The sequence below is a fragment of the Sitophilus oryzae genome, unplaced genomic scaffold, assembly GCF_002938485.1.
Source record: "Sitophilus oryzae breed Bouriz unplaced genomic scaffold, Soryzae_2.0 scaffold_1509_pilon_pilon, whole genome shotgun sequence".
Classification (NCBI taxonomy): Eukaryota; Metazoa; Arthropoda; class Insecta; order Coleoptera; family Curculionidae; genus Sitophilus; species Sitophilus oryzae.
In genome coordinates this window covers 202,305-219,446 of record NW_022146180.1, presented here as the reverse complement: position 1 = coordinate 219,446, position 17,142 = coordinate 202,305, and positions in this window count along the sequence as shown.

The window sequence follows — 17,142 nt, the reverse complement described above, 5'->3', positions numbered from 1 at the left end:
AACATTAAACGAAATACAAACCCCAAATCATAGACACAATGATAACAATACACAATATATACAACTTACAATTCCATACATACGAGGCGTTTCGAAAAAAAATAAGAAGGATAGGAAAACAATATAACATACCAACATCTTTCAAAACACAAAATACACTTAGATCCATTTTATCACATACTAAACCAATGAATACAGACCAACAAACAAAAAATGTAATATACCAAATACCCTGTGAATGCGATAAATTTTACATTGGTGGAACATCTAGATCCTTAAATGTCAGAATTAAAGAACATAAAAATTATTTAAGAATGGGAGATTTTCACAAATCTAAGATTTGTCAGCATTCTTGGGACACAGGGCACAGAATAAATTTTAATAACGCCAAAATTATAATGAAAGAAGCGATAGCCCCTAAAAGAAAAATAAAAGAGGATTTTTTAATTCAATCTAATAAAAATAAATGTATTGATCATGCAACTGTAGATGTTAGTAATGTATGGCAATCGCTTCTTTGATTTTAAGGAACAATAGATACAACAAGATAAATAAACATAACATACGTAAAATTTAAAAATAACCATACAGAAAGTTTGGGGCTTTTTGGTTTTACCTTATTAAGTAATTGTTATCAGGTAGTAATTGTTAATTTTGAAGTTTAAATATCAAGTTAAAAATGTCATTTTAACAGAACGTCAACGGTTTCTTGTAGACGTATCTGTTTTAAAAAAGTAAAGTGTTCTCGAATAGTTGAATTTAAATATTATAAATAGTTTTTTTCTTTATTCTTTGTTTTTTTTTTGCTTCCGACGACGGAAAGAGATAACTTTCCGAAATGTTAAGCATTTTTTTTCTTTGTTAGGCAAATTTGTATTACTATAAACATAACTTCTGACAAGCAGCGTCAGTTTAGGTTTAACGCAGAAGTGTTTACAAAAAATAATTATTTTATTTTATAGATTTTCTTGCAGTGCAGTGGCGAAATACCCATAAAGGATTTTTTTGGAAAGATGAATCCGCCACATAGGTATAGACATTTTTTATTATTAGTACAATCTATTATTCTTATTCTTTAATATTTTATTTTTTGTTGTTTTGTTCGTTAAATCTTTCTGAATGTTGTTATAAAATGGCACAATAAATTGAAAACCCTGTTATGACTTTAGATTAGATAACTATATAAAAGGTATGGTATTTTTAGCACCTATAGTTCCTTTCTTAAAAACTTTTCTTTTAAACATCCAATTAAAATACAAAACCAAGAAGTATTGTGAAAGTTACTCGAAGAGCACGTGCAATGGAAAAAGTCACATGCAACAGCTTAGATATGTATCAGGTGGAACCTTTTAGAAATTTGAGTGATTGCCTTAAGTAACGATAATGGTGAACACGGTTTTACTTTAAATATTACCCACCTGACGTAGTACGTTCTTTATAAAATGGTGCCGGGCCTCTAAGAATGCCTTTGTTAAGGATCAGCTAATGGTATACAATTCCGTGTGGGTGTCGCAATCGCATGTGGCTTTACCAACATGCGATAAAGAGCTGTTTTAGCATTACTTTAGTCACTGGTGGGTGGTCATTATTTGCCCTTTTGATGGATATTACGGTTGTGATTCCATTAAATTATTCTCGTAAAGCACTTAAATTATAATTCTTTGTTTGAGTCCATACAAATCGGATGCGATTCCACTTTTGTCAGCTAAAGCATCGTAAAGTTTAGTAAATTCTCACTTAGATTTGAGACAATGACATACCTGGTGAATATATAAGAATAGTAGATTATTTTCTTTTATGTATGATATATAAATAATACTGTCACTTCAGCAGTATATCTATAAATTGTGGTTTAAATTTATGTTGAAAACGATGATGTGACTTTATCTAACAGCATTCTACAAAAACGTTAGCTATTAGATACGTATTTGTCAATAAAGTTAGTGATATTTTATTTATTTCAATTCCACATCTACGATGGAGGGTTTAACTTTGTGTAAGTTAAAGCCCAAGCTAAAGGATTGAGAAAGCTAAAGATAAATAATAAATAACAGTAACTCACTGAGACAACACGAGGATTAATATTATCGTTAGTTTTATTATAACAATATATAGAGTTTACAAATCGCTATAAAACCGAGTTTAAGTTATAAATATTTTAAAATTTGTTAAATATTAAGGAACTTTAATGTATATTAATTCATAATTTCGGTATCTATGATTCATCTCTTTTTAAAAGCATTTTGTTTAATGTCATATTTGCTTGTAAAATTACTAAGAGAAAATATGGGTAAACCTAGATTTAACTTACTTTCTTTACTGATAAACAAATAATTTCTAATGGTTGAATATACAGACTCACGAGTAATTTTATTTTTATTTATCCTACATAGTAAAGATACCTATACAAAATAATAATTTTAAAGATATTAATTCAATTTCACACAAAGTGTGTGATATTAGTAAAGATCATTCTAATTGTGTATAGGATGTTACAGTTAGGGGTTGGAACCTTTTCTGCTACAACAGCAAAATAAAACACTAACTAACCACAATACACCAAAACACTAGAGGCGCGTTTCGCTAACCATGTTAGCATCATCAGCAGACGATTAGAACTAAACTAATATCTACAAATTGAGCGGTTATATACGCTCAGTTGGCTCCGGGTATGGTATCGTAGTATGGCAGCGTAGGCATCATCATTACTTATAGTACTGTGCAGTAATGCCAGATTTACTCATAAAATTGATTAATATAACAGTAGTATTGCTTGATGAGCAATACTGGTAACATCATCAATATATCGAACTGATTGGGAAAATGATCGATTGACCCGATGTCAACAAAAGTATGATCGACGGACATTTTTAAAAGCATTGTTCTCTTATTGTTTTTAAGAGAAAACTGTAAACAATACTTTTGTTAGCACTCAGCATGGTTTGATATAAATCCATTCACAAATAAGAAATAATTAGACGGTTTTTTAATAATTCGACGGATATTTTGGAAATATATTTTTTTCTATATTGTAATTAATATTACACAATAATTAAAACTAAACATTCTCGTGTAACCTTAGAGGAATAGCCAATTTAATCTACCATCGGTAACTGTTTTCTAAATGCACTGCTTTTAATGTTTCATGTCAATTTAATATAGTAGTATTGCATTACACTCCATTACAAACTAATAATATTTAATCATATTCAATATTTACATATTTTTCTGAAGCTACTACAAAGTGGGATCTTGGTTACTTCAAGAAGTAATAAAGAAGATAGACGCGTGTTAGAAAAGTCGAAACTGGTAGAAACCTTTTTCGAAACATTTCGTGAGATAATTCCAATAACAATAAAAAACAAACAACCAGTTAGTTTTAGTTGTTTCAATTCTAGTTAGTCAGCCCGGCGCCGAATATGTCAATGGTTAGCAACAATGAATTTAAAAATCGCGCCCTCGGTTACGTAACTAAAAGTTTATCGCTTATTATTAGTTTAAAGTGGCTTCCAGCGCAGACACGTTAAAATACATATGCTACAAGTTAGTTGGCCAACTAAAGCATACATTTTGTGTCTGGGCAGGCAGTATTTATTCGGCCGACTATTTTGATTGCATCTGTGAGCGGCGTTAAGAATTTTTTTAAGAAGGCGTTTCAAATTGCTAACTAAATAGTCTAAATAGCTATATGTTAGTAGTAGCCCAGAATGCTCTCTAAAACAAGTTTATGCTACCACTATGTAACAGTCAAATTTCCTCGCTACGACCTCTGTGTGCTAGCTCATAAATTATAGCAAATAATTATTACTTTTGCATCATGTTTACTACAATTTTATTGTTAAATATTATTTTATTTAGTATTTTACGATTATGCAACCGAATATACACCGCGATATTATACAGCTCACAGCATTGTCACTGGATGCCGCCACTAGCAGTAGGATTTTTGTCGAACTCTCTTTATCTTTGACTATCACATGTCCTTCACTTGTCACTGTCAGATCAAATCAGATGTTTTTGGATTTATTTATCCTTTATTTTGGTTATTGAAATTTTATAATGATCAGAGAACATTTCGTAGTTAAATGGTTTATTTTTGATATGGATCGCAGTGTGCGATTCGTTCATTTAATTGTGAGAATTACTGAGTTAACTTCGTTCATTAACCGGATATGGAATATGGCAGTGACAAATGTTCTAGAACATTGTTTTTTATTTATGCAAATATGGTAAGAGGGACTAGAGTCCTTGCATCACTTCTTGTGTATTCCACGACTGAAACATAGTGTGAAGAACTGGCTGCTTGTTTCGTGAAGCATTCCCTGTTGGTATTTAGCAGATCTTCCTAGAGAAGGATTTAGAGACGTGGTTGGATTTTGTTGAATTTGTATGGACCACCGACCAAATTTCCGTCAAGGGATTAAATAGCCGAATTTTCACCCGTTGTTCTGATTCCACGTGCTCAAATAGTCCCCGAGTAGTTCCAAGGTATGCTATATATATTCCTCTGCCTATTCTAAGTCAATGCTCAACTGATTTTTGTTCATATTGTTGTTTGATTTTCGACAGATCCGTAGAGCACAGAACAGTCCAGAATTCCATTCGTACCTGTTGCCCGTGTAGAGGTACCCGTTGGACATCATAAACCCTCGTTGAGGTTCTAAAAGTTCAGATTTAATTAGTCCCTCTTTATTACCTACACGTTGTGCTAGTCCTTGTTCTATAATTGAGGCTCTTTACAACCAATATTATTTAGGGTTTATATGTTCACCTTTTGAAATCTCAACACCTGCCTAGCACCTGTACCTCTACTGACATCCGAGGACTCCAGTGACATTGCATCAAGCCGCTCTTCACCGTCGCGTCGGCGTCGTAGCCACCCCATATCTATGCACTATAGTTAAGCCGGAGGAAATTCGAGACATTAGAGTAAGACTGTTTAGATAAGGTTAGATTTAGTTTGATATTTGTAATCCACCCAGGATATTGTACTTAGTTTAATTAAGGGGATTATGACGTCATACTTTTAGTTAGTTTTTCTTGTGATTTAAATGTTATTTTACTTTGCAATGTTTATTCATTTACGTTCATTTCCATTTCTGAAAATATTAACATTTTGATATTTTAATAAATTACTTAAATATTTTTAGTAGTATTATTTACAGTCTAGTCTCATAGTTAAGTTACAGTCACATAAGTTCAAATAGTTACAGCATATTTGAAGTTCATGGTAGATACACTCAACAGTTCGAGGTTAGTGTTGAAGTTTTGCTTAATAGTTTCATCTTTCATGCAGAGTTCATAGAGTATAATCTCGTGGCGCCCTTTTATTAAGATCTTTGAACCCCGACCACCCGGCTGTTAAAATTAAAGAGCTAGTGGCCTCTATGTAACTCATCCTTCCTTAAGTAAACTTTGTGTTTTATTGAACTTCGAATTAAGAAAAAGACGCTGAAACTAGTGGAAATGTAGCTCAATAGATATATTACACTGATAATGTATATGATTTTTTACATTAACATGTTCATTTAGGCATAATAAAATAGTACATATTTTTCTTTCAAGACTTTGTGAGGAATATTAAAGAGGAGGCATACAAATAAGACATTACAGACTAAAAAACGGCTTGCAACTATTTCTTTGGCAGCTTTTCTAACAGAACTACTCTAAATAATCAAAAATACGTTATTAATAGCATGTATAAATATCACACTTTGAAAAACATACAAAAATGTTGATTAATATTTTTTTTCTAGTAGGCCGGTAGTTCGAATTACTGTCCAAAAATAAAAGCTAAAAAAACAAATTCTTTAAAAGAACGTCTATCCACATTTATACATCCACAATAGCATGGCGTGAAAACTGTATATATTTTTCATCATAATCCGTCGTTTGACTGGTGAGTATATTTACCAAAATGTAATATCAGAGCCAACCTCGGTTTTATATTTTTTCATATATCATTTGATAAATGGTCCAAATAAAGCTTTCAAAATAGAAAGCTACCTGTATATTATAATAGCGGTTTAAAAAGTTATAGGTGAACAAACGGATGCACGCAAAATTAAATAATTTTCGTATTTTTTAAATTATCGGAACGTTATTTATTTCAAGTGGTTTCATTTTTTTTATTCTAGTATAGTGTTTAATGTCTTCTATATAGATGGGCTATTTATTATGTAGAACTTGGTCTCTTTGAGACCTGATACCCGCGTTGTCCCGAATCTATAACAGAGGATATATCCCTCTTTCTCTATTGTCTCCTTGCATTTAAGTTCAATTCTTATTGTGGGGACCTGACCATGGGCCTCCTTCCTCGAGCTGATGACTCGCCAACTCGATGTCCTTGGAGTTTTGAGCCTGGTTTCTTTTCCCTTGCTTCTCGGCCGAAAGACCGCGTTGGTCACCCCTTTTAAGATATTTGCTCCCTTCACTGCAACCAGTTCCGGTCCCTGTCAATTCTTAATAAATCTTTTAAAAGATTTAAGTCTTTTTAGAAAAGATTTAAGTCAATAAAAAAGATTTAAATATTTTCCTACTGACTTAATTCATTTTACAAAAGACTTAAATCTTTTAAAAGATTTAAATCTTTTTTTTTCATATTATATTTTTATCATAAAATTTTAACAGCGGTATCAGGGTTGCCATAATCTACACAATTGTGTACTTTGTGTAGAATTGTGCACATTTACTTCAACGATTGCACAGCTACACCACAATCGCCGTGAGCCGCACAGAGGTCATTTTAATTTTTTTTAGGAATTAATAAATCGAAAAAATAAGGTATCAAAAAACCTACGATTGATGCTGTATGTCATTGTCAATAAACCAGGGACATGATTAAACAACAATATTTTTTTTATCTCAACATAGGTTGCTTAGGCGCAACGTCAAAGTTGATTTTCTCTTAGATTGTTTACTTTATTGGTTTTTTGACGCTTATCTTTGAATTTTTAAAGTTGTAATTTGCATAACTAGGCAGCGATTTTTGAGACTAAGTATTTTTGGGTAATTTCATAATATATTTACGTCCCGTGTAAAAATAGAAAAAAGGATTTCTTTTAAATGTTTCGTAAAAATATTTTTCTTTTGCAAGACTGGATTTTGTAATTTGCCAAATACAGGATTTAGTCATATTTAAGACGTTTTTATTATGAGTAAATCTTTTATCTCAAGAGTCATTCTAAAATTGGCTGCCAAAAAGTGCCAAGAACTTCAAAAATAATTTTATAAAAGACATAATGTCAATAAATAAAAAAAAATATTTATCTATACCAAATCTATTTGGTACGAAGGCAGTCCCTTTGAAGAGCAAAATACTCATGTCTTGAAATATATTTTCAACGCAATCTATGTGGTAAAATGCGAGGACGTCCTAAAAAATATTTTTTTTTATTTTAATTTTTATATTCTTTTCGAAAAAACCACCCTGTATCTTAAAAGTTAGGACGTTTGAGACATACATTCATATGAAGTTTTTTTCTTTAAAATGGGTCTAAGAATCATCTCCTAAATAATAGCATATCGTTTAGGAGCATCCACTATATTAGTGACTTATTTCAACAAACACCCTGTATAAAAGTATGATTAATTTATTTTAATTATATAATCTACATTACTTTCCGACCATCATTCAAAAAATATACGTTTCAACTTTCCACAACATGTATTTTTTGAATATGTATTTATTACCACCTAATTCTGCAATATGTTTAATTGTTTAATCATATTTTTTTTATTATGAATTATTCTTCATTTTTTTTTCATTTTCTCCAATTTTATCAAACTTAAATTTATATATTATATACAGGGTATCTCAGTCTGAGCGTGCATTGGAAGTCTCTACAGAACTACAATATCTAGATCGAAGAATATTTGCACATCATTGTTTCTCAACGAGATCTATCGATTAAAAATATTTTCAATATTTTTTATTACATACTTAAATTACCTGTAAAATTTTACGAATTTTGATATTAAACACTCTATACTACACTACTACAACCTAACATTAAGGTTGAAAAACAAAAACATATTTAAAATGTCTAGACAAACGAGGACTTGACCAGCTTTGTTGACGAGTATCTCACCGAAAAACACTCCGCCCACTCATTTCATTGGCTACTTGCAAATTTGTCGAATTTTTATTGATGAGACGCGTCGTCTAATTTTTTACGAGAAACATCGAGAAAATATAGGGTAGGTACCCGTATCCTCCCCGTCATAATTGCGAAAAAATGATACTAAGAAATATTTTCTCTACGAAAAAACAAAATATGGGGTAAGGCGTCGATTTTCCAAAAACTAATCCACACATTTCCTAACATTGGATTAATATTGTTAAACCTGATGAATTATGTAATTATAATTATGAGCAATTAGAATGTGAAAAAAATAAACGGCTCTGAAATGAAGATTTCTGTCATTTTATATGTAAAATTATATTAGGAATGTCATCGATGTTCATTTCCGCCGTTATTTTTTCGATCATACGGTTCATACCTTTGATTAATACATATTGATATTATGTTATTGTAATTATTTTTATTCTATTGCATTACATTCCTGTTTATACAATTTTTTGTGTTTACATATGTTTTTATATACTTGTAATATAAAGTATGATATAAAACACAGTAGGAATTTTAGTTATGAAAATATAAAATCCTAACTGCTCGGAAATTTTTAAAAGCAAAAAAATATAATTATCCAAATATTATTTCCATTATCTTGATGTACACTTCCCAATCTACTTGTTTAGTTTATATCAGAGATATGAAAGTGGGAGAATGAGCTTCGACGAGTGCGCATCCAAATTTTTGTCGACGACAAGATGGCAGACATCTTCCAGGTCTCGCTGTCACTTCCCCTCTTTAATTGACATCTGTTTGTTTTGTTTTTTTTTTCGTTTGTGTGGTTATCTAGTTAAAATTTATTATTATCTCAATTATTCTAAACACTAATTCAAAAAGGCTTGTTGTATATTGTCATAGTCATTCTAAGAAAGCTAATACGCCGGGAAAAATGATTAGTTTTCATGTGTAAGTTTATACAACATAATCGTGTTTACAGATGATCCAAAACTGTTTATTTTTAGTTTTCCTAAAGGCGATTTGTAAAAATCGTGATTGTAATTGGGAATGGTCAAAAATAAGTGTATGATGTGGCCATTTAAAGAGGATGTTTTTATTACGTGTGGAGGAAGAAGATACTTGGAATCAATGTTCGTGCTTCTGTAAAACAGTGCACTCTTATAGTGTCCATGAAAGCACAAGTTCAAGTGACCAGAAATATATCAAATAAGATTGGTCCTTACTTGACAAGAAGATTATTTGGAGGAAAAGAAAACATAAGATAGGGTATTTTAATCGAACAGCGAAAATTTAACATTTTTATTGTAAAGTTTGTTGTAGGTAGTTGTAGTTTTGTGCTAAATATTTCTAACATTAGCAGCGGCTGTGTTCAGAGTGTCAAGAGGAGGAGAATTCAGTTAATTAGATTTATGCACAGTTACAGGTATGAAGGCTTTTTCAAACATAGTATCGAGTTCTATAGTCAACATTTTTAGTATTCCTACAACTGTAAAAACAAGGAACATTGGACTGGAAAAATGGCAAGATTTATATAGAAAGAAAGGGTATTATGCCAATAAGAAAATTAAATCTGTAGGCAGAAGTTTCTTATTTAAAAACTGTTATGGGGCATATATTAATTTGTATCTCTGCCACAAATCACTGAGAAAAATCATATAATATTCATAATTGTTAACGAGATGATATTTAAAGAGTGTTAAAAATGAGACTATTAGTCATGAAGCTTACAATGTTACTTTGTTTCAATATTACACTTTTATTCTTGTAAAATCTATGATGAAGTTCAAAAGCATTTTGCAATGGCCTTAAATTGTGAGCCAGGATTTATAGCAAAGGTATTTGATGCAATGAAACTTAATCGGTACCTTATTTTAGTAAGGGGATTGTCAATCCCATGTTTTTAAATAGATAAAATACAGGCCAAAGTTGACAATATTACAGTTGAGAAGAAACTATTTTATCTTAAAAAAAAATTTCTTAAAATTCTGAGATCATATAATCTAATTTTCTTAATAATAAATTAGGTATATGTATGTTGTACATACAGAAGTTTGTTATGGACAAATAAGGATCGACAAGCTTCTTTTGTGCAAAAAATAAATGATTTTTTCTAGTATTACGACAAACCATAATGTGTTTTACAAACTTACCGGTAACAGTTTTTTTTTATAATAAAATATTTAGGAATAATTTGGGTTGTTTATCAATATATGACTTGAATTTTGACAAATTGAATTTGTATCAAAATAATTTTACGAAATATAAAATTGATGTTCTATTACAAGATTGAGTTTTTATTGTCGACAAAAACCAGGATAAATACTAATAATAATAATACCCTTAATAAAAATCAATGATGTTTATGTATTATGAAAATATTTGTTAGAGGACATGTTATGTAACAGTTTTTGAAACACAATTTGAAGGGACGAATAAAAAATAAAAACAAAACATATTTTTTCTAGGTTTATATTAAAAATACAAGGTAGGTAATCATCAAAAATAATTATGAACCAAATGTTTTTATGAATATACAACTTGAACAAAAGTTGTTTAGAACAATTTTTACCAAATTTGCAAAAATTTTAAATTGAAACGCGTAATTCAGTACAAGTAAACATGAAATATTGTAAATACTGATTTAATATCATTTCGAGTGTTTAACGACGAAAAGGTCATCTGTCCGTAGAGTCTTTTGTCAGAATATTCGTATATTTAGTGTATTATATACCAATATTGTACGCAGTTTTGAAACTGATAATTAAATAAATCATATTAATGTTAACTAACCATAATAAATGATAGAATTTCACTAAATTTAAATTGCCCCCCGTATGGTTGAAAACAGCAAATTGATATTTGATTACTTACTGATTACCACCTATATACAAAATGACACGAAGACCTGGAATATGGCGCCCAACTTGATTAGACCTTCTGCGCATGTTGACGCTCATTTTCTATCCCTTCTATTTCTCTGGTTTATATCTGGTCGGCACCTTTTGACTTCGGCACGCGCTTTGTAATCACACACGGCCCGCCGCGCCGCGCCGCCTCCGATGTCCGTTGAAAAAAAATATATTTAATAGAAAAATAAAAATACTCCCTCTTTTTATGTGAATTTTTGAAAACAAAATGCAGACTGGGACCACATACGTATTTGCATTGATTGTGTCCAGACATGGTCCAGGCCTATAATACGGAAGGCTTATTTTAACTAATAATAATATACACTCAGATGCAAAAGCAACGCAACGGAGAATTTTTTGGTCAATTTTAAAGTGTTATATTTCTGTTATTTTTAGCCTTATTTTCGTGATTTTTTAGCAAGGTATATTTATATTAACTTTAATTCGTAAACTAAGTTTTTTATAAACTTTAGTATTTGGCATATTATACAGGGTTAATCGAGGGGTTGTTTTATTATCCTAGCTTTAAAACACTCTGTGCAATAATTTCGTGTGTGAATTTTCCTAAAATGTAATTTTACGATCAGAACCATGACTCCTGAGCATTTTGGTTTTTGGATTATGCCAATACATGCCTTGGTTAATTTTTAAGAGCAAAATGGACTGATTACGATCAATTTATATTTTTTTCAATTATCATTACTTTTTGATGTAACTTTTTAAAATGACGGGATGGTTTTGGTGACTATTGTCTTAACGTCATATTACGCTGCATTGGATACTGTATACTAAATTAAAAATAAACGTTAAATACTAAAGACACAGTCCTAGTTTTAATAAACGTTAATAACGATAACAGAACTGACGATATTAAAGACAACATCTGTAATAATCAAATATACAAACAGAAAAAAAAATATAAAAAATAACCTAATACATTGTATTGCCTCCATTGGCTGTTATAACTGCCTATATACGTCCGTTCATACTACCATTGAGGCTGCATATATACGTTAATAAACGTTAATAACGATAACAGAACTGACGATATTAAAGACAACATCTGTAATAATCAAATATACAAACAGAAAAAAAATTATAAAAAATAACCTAATACATTGTATTGCCTCCATTGGCTGTTATAACTGCCTGTATACGTCCGTTCATACTGCCATTGAGGCTGCATATATCATATTGCGATATGTTTCCTCATTCTTCTTTAAGGACCAAGCGAAGTTCATTTAATGAAGCTGGTATTGCTTCGCGATCTCTAACCTTCCTGCCAAGCATTTCCCAAACATCGAACATGATGAACAGTTTATAGTGCACAATAATCTCCAAAGCCGCCTTGTCATATTGAAAAACAACTTCAAAAAGAAATGATAATTGAAAAAATTGCAAATTGTTGATAGCGAGTTCATTTCGCCCTTAAAAATTAACCATGGCATGTTTTGACAAGATCGAAAAAACAAAATGCTCAGAAGACATGGTTCTGACCGTAAAAATATATTTTATGAAAATTCACACACGAAATTATTACACTGGGTGTTTTAGAGGTTTTACAGTTAGGGTAAAAAACAACCCCTCGATTAACCCTATATAATATGCCAAATACTAAAGTTTATAAAAAACTGAGTTTACGAATTAGAGTTGATGTAATTATATGCAGCTGGCAAAAAAACTCATGAAAATTGGGCTAAAAGTAACAAAAATATAACACTTTAAATTTGACCAAAAATTTCTGACTTGCGTTTTTTTGCATCTGGGTGTATTTTATTTATTTGATATTTTTTGGAAATTCGGTTTATTTTTATTTAATATAATTTATTTACGGATTTGTATTTTGCAAGAATAAATTAAGTAACTTTAAGGATAATGGATAAGTAAATATACTTAATTTCCTCTCTCATTATTAGTAAAATAAAAACAAAGATATTTGAACTCAAAGTAAAAATAAAATAAATGTACCTAAAGTCCCTAGATATATAAAGTACCGCAATTGGTTTGTTCAATGTTATTGGCGCCAAAATGGCGGATTTTTGGGGTATTTCTGGAAAAACTGTAGTGGTAGGACTGTTTAAATGTCACATTTGTCTGAATGTCAAATGTTGAGAAGCTGTCAATTTCAGGATAAAAATATTTATCCACATATTTTAAAATAATTATAAAGCCACTAAAATGCTACAAATTTATTAGTTAATTATGTATAGGCGTCGATATCTTTAGTGAAGAAATGTGTATTACACGAAAAGGCCGCCATTTGATGTGTTTTCTAACATCGTCGATATTCAATACACGTTAGGTAGTGGATTGAATTTATTTATGCTCCAGTGAATATTTTTAACAATCTTATTTGTAGTATAACATATTGGTACATAAAACTTCATTATAGAACAAGACAAGACCACAATAGATCTGGGAAGGTCGCAGTGGGTCTGGCCAAGATCAACCTCTAGAAATCTAATCTAGAACAAGACAAAGACCTTATTTGAAAACTACCATACATATCTTTTAAAAAGGATGCTAAGTGTAAGTGAAATCTCTACGTAATCATTCCCTAAAATGTTTAGTGTAGTTTAGTTTTCAACATTTTGCAGTAATAAGTTTAGATAAATCTACAATATATAATCATCAAAGCAAAGGAAGGGTAATTATTTAAAAGAATAAGTTATGTTATGATACATATATAGATTTGGATGACATCGCTTCAGGTGGTTTTACCAGTCAGGACTAACAGGGATATTAATCAAAACAATGAAAAAAAGCTCAAATAAATTTGTTCCTAATAACAAGAATGTTGTTTATGCTTATGCTAACTATATAGTTATTTTCATGGACTTAAATATATTAGTTTTTATGTATTTATTGATAGTAATTAATATTTTTTGGTTCATATTGTAATTACTAGTAAAAAGTAAACAATATAATGTAAGAATGTAAAGTTATATTTAAAAATTTGGTCTTATACTGTCAGTTATAAATAAAAGTGTGTGATTTTGATTATTATACATAACATAAAATATTGTTAAGATTCATTTGAAGTTTTACATATTGTCGAGGTAAAATTATGCCTACTTAATTTATGTATAACAACAATTACAGTTATTTCAATGTTAAATTTATTGCAGTAAAACTTTTTTATTATAATGATACTTAAACATTATGACACTTGTTTTAAAAATATAACATTAAATTGCAGAGTAAAATATATTTTAATTGTATTAACTTGCTTTTATTCAACTAATAATAAATTTGTTGTATAAAAATCACTCCATAACATACAAACCTTAATTATACAGCATCATAAAGACCTCCTATGCGTTTCAAGCTTCTTTCTAAGTTATTTCTAAAATAAAAATATATACTTCTAATAAATTAAGTGCAAAATGCCAAAACTATCTGATGTAATACTAATTGAAACAATCTTTCTATCAATATATTAATATATTTCAAAAATAGCAGGTATGTATCATATCAATTTAATTATTACATTTATTTGTTTCAACCTGGTTCAAAATTTTCTCGTATAAAAGCCGGCCTTCAAATTTAAGTTTGTAGCTTATTCCTAGATTCATAGTTCCAAAGACTTTCGTTAAATCATGCTTATTTGTCAAAACTAACTACAGCATAACTGGTATAATAGGGAAAGTTTACTTATGGTATAGGTATCCCGTTCGGTACCTCCCGTTCTCATCAACAAAGTTTTTCCAATTGTTTCGACTGAATTAAGTACTAAAATGCTAAATGTTATTCCAACTTTATTTCTTCTTACCTATTAACTTACTTCTGTTGGCGTACTTTGCGCTAAAAGGTAACATAAAATAAATGCTAATACAAATGAAAAACACTTGTACGGAAACCATTCGTTTATAACCTCTAACATATATATAGGCCTAAAAAATTAAATTTATGAAATTGAATATTAATATACCACCTGATATTACGTTAAAATGAAGATAAACTGTAGATAATAAACGTAATTCTATTACAATTAATAACTATTTTATTTCACAGCTTGCCTGTCAATGTTGGTCGGCCATATTGGCCATATATTGGCGCCGGACCGACCAGCTGCTTAAAAAGCCGAAACAACGAAATGTTGGCCTCCTTTTTAAATTTGCCGCTAGTTTTGGCGCCAATATGGCGGTAATTGCGGTACTTTATATATCTAGGGACTTTAAATGTACCTATGTATAAGGTCTGTTTTAACAGTGAAAAACTATTTCTTGACTATATAGAGCAAAACTGAGACATGTTTAATGGCTTAAACCGTTTGTTGATATTTTACAGCGAATCGAGATAAAAAGCGAGTGAAATTTTCCATTTTCCAAGTGCCCATGCCCATAACTTTTTTATTTTGCAGATAACCTTATATTAAAATATTCTTAATGCACTTAATAACCTTATGTTAAAACATTCTTAATGCACTTTTTTAAGCACAGCCTAATGGCATCCTCAGTTTTTTTGTAAACTTCCGCTTTTTTGTCAAATAATAAAAATGTTGAATTTACTCGATTCTTAGTTAAATCTGTATCTACAATAAATTAATACAAGAAAATTAATGTTAACAGTTAAAAGATAGGTATTTAAATTGAGGGTTTTCTGGCAAAAACCCCATTAGTCAAAAAATAGGTAAAATGAGTTAATGGCGCTATCCGACAGTAATTTTTAGTCATAACGTTCCTACCAAACGAATTCGGGAAAAGTGCTATAAGTCAGCCCGTGCATACGATCAAAAATGCCGTAATTCCGCAAGAACCCCACAAGTCACAAGTCTTAACGGCAAAAACTCCACTAGTCCGCTACTTGTTGTGGTTTGGTTGTTTGTCGTTCGTAATCGTTCGAACAGTTGCTAGGAGGACTTGGTTGTTTCCACGGTTTTTGCCAAAATCCAGCAAAAACCGCACAAGTCTAAATTCACGCCCTTCCTAACTTAAAAGTAAGAAAAAAATAAAGAAAACTATAGTTTTCTGTAATTTCAGATTATAACCAGAGCTCACACAAAAAAACGACAATTTAAATTTAAATGGGAGCAAGATATATATAAGTTTTTTTTTTAGTTTTCCAAATTTCGAAATATCTGACTAATGGGGTTTTTGCCAGAAACCCCTCAATTGAATTCTGGTTGTCTTGACTTGAACGGAAATTATATTGATTTAAGTCTATATTGATTTTACTGACTTGTACACTCAGATGCAAAAAAAGCAACAGAGAAAATTTTCCGTCCATGGTTTCTGAGCATTTTGTTTTTTGGATCATGTCAATACATATTTTGGTTAATTTTTACGAGCGAAATGAACTTGCCACCAACAATTTGCATTTTTTTCAGTTATCATTTCTTTTTGAAGTTATTTTTCAATATGACAAGGCGGTTTTGTGATTATTATGAACTATACACTACTATGAACTGCCCGTCATCTTCGACGTTTGGGAAATACTTGGTAAAAGGGTTCGAGGTCATTAAATGAACTTCACTTGATCCTTAAAGAAGAATAGGAAAACATAAAGCAATATGATATATACAGCCGCAATAACAGTATGAACGAACGTATATAGGCAGTTATAGCAGCTAAGGGAAGCACTACAAAGTATTAGGGTATTTTTTACAATTTTTGTTTTCTGTTTGTATACTTGAGTATTACAGATTTTTTCTTTAATATCGTTAGTTCTGTTATCGTTATTAATGTTTATTAAAACCCGGACTGTATCGTTAGTTTTTAACATTTTTTTTAATTAGTATAGAGTATCCAATGCAGCGTATTATGATGCTACGACAATAACCACCAAAACCATCCCGTCATATTAAAAAATTACAACAAAAAGTGTTGATAATTGAAAAATTGGAAATTGATCGTGATCAGTTCATATCGCTGTTAAAAATTAACCAAAGCATGTATTGACGTGAATCAAGAAACAAAATACTCAGGAGTCGTGGTTCTGACCGTAAAATTATATTTTAGGAAAATTTACACACGAAATTATTGCACAGGGTGTTTTAAAGTTAAGGTAAACAAACAACCCCTCGATTAACCCTGTATAATATGCCAAATATTAAAGATTATAAAAAACTGAGTTTACGAATTAAAGTTGATATAATTATAAATAGCTTGCTAAAAAATTCATAAAAATAGTGCTAAACA